The sequence below is a fragment of the Tupaia chinensis genome, unplaced genomic scaffold (assembly GCF_000334495.1).
Source record: "Tupaia chinensis unplaced genomic scaffold, TupChi_1.0 Scaffold000235_1, whole genome shotgun sequence".
In the NCBI taxonomy this organism is placed as follows: domain Eukaryota; kingdom Metazoa; phylum Chordata; class Mammalia; order Scandentia; family Tupaiidae; genus Tupaia; species Tupaia belangeri.
In genome coordinates, this window is record NW_006159713.1 from 958,914 (window position 1) to 959,910 (window position 997).

At 38.1% G+C, this 997-nt stretch overlaps 1 protein-coding gene across 1 annotated transcript in view; it reads right to left on the reverse strand.

The window, feature by feature from the left end:
• The window catches only part of RPGRIP1L (RPGRIP1 like), a 116,826-nt gene that overhangs the window by 112,621 nt on the left and 3,208 nt on the right, over nucleotides 1–997 (reverse strand).

Here is a 997-nt window from a genome sequence, read left to right on the forward strand (position 1 = left end):
AAGTTATTACATTAGCTATGCAATGGAATGAACCAAATAAAATGAAAAGGGACTAAAACTTTAATGGACATCTTATTGCCCACATGTGCTGCTTGAAGAAGATGAAAGCTTCTATTCTAAAAGTAATACTACATTCAATCACGGATGCAGTGTTCCTTTCAACACTTTATTTCCTATAGTTTGCTTAGGAAATGAGGTAAGATTATCATTCTTCTCCCTTCTCTATCTGAAACAAAACAAACTCTTTGCATTTAACATCCTTCCCCTCCTCCCCCACGAACACCTAAGAAAAAAAGCTGGTATGTTGGGGGAAAAAAAAAATTCAAGTCATGAACTTATTTAAATGGTTGGTCTAGGGATCAGCAGTTGGCATAACAGTTATGTTGCTGGACTCCCATGTTGTTAACCACAGTTCAAGTCCCAGATCCAGTGGCTTAAACTCACACTGGGTGCATGTGCATGTGTGCCCAAGATCTCAAGTGGAGAATGGAGGAATGGAGGAGAAGGGATTGCGGTGTGGCGACTCTCTCTGTGTGTGTGTGTGTGTGTGTGTGTGTGTGTGTGTGTGTGTGATTTCTCTCTTTCTGTCTGTCTCTCTGGTGAGTGCACATGCCCTATAGCAAAAACCTCTCAAAATAAATAATAAATAAATAAATAAATGGTTGTTCTATTACTTACCAGCTGGTCAAGTCACTTACTCTGAGTTTCAGTTCCTTAATTACAAAAATGTAGAAAATACCTATCTCACAGAGTTATTCTACAAGAAAGTGAGACGGTAAATTAAAAGCATTTAGCATATGTTCCTGAGATGTCAATATTACCCAAATATTAATTTTCTGTATAATGTGCAAATGGATAGTTCCAAATTTTATGAAAGAGAAATTACAGATTCACCAGCTGGGGTTGTTTTTGTTGTGACCTGCCATTTTTAATTTTCTTTTCTTTTTTTTTTTTTGGGAGGGGTTTTTGCTATAGGGGGCGGGGGCCCGCCAGCAAG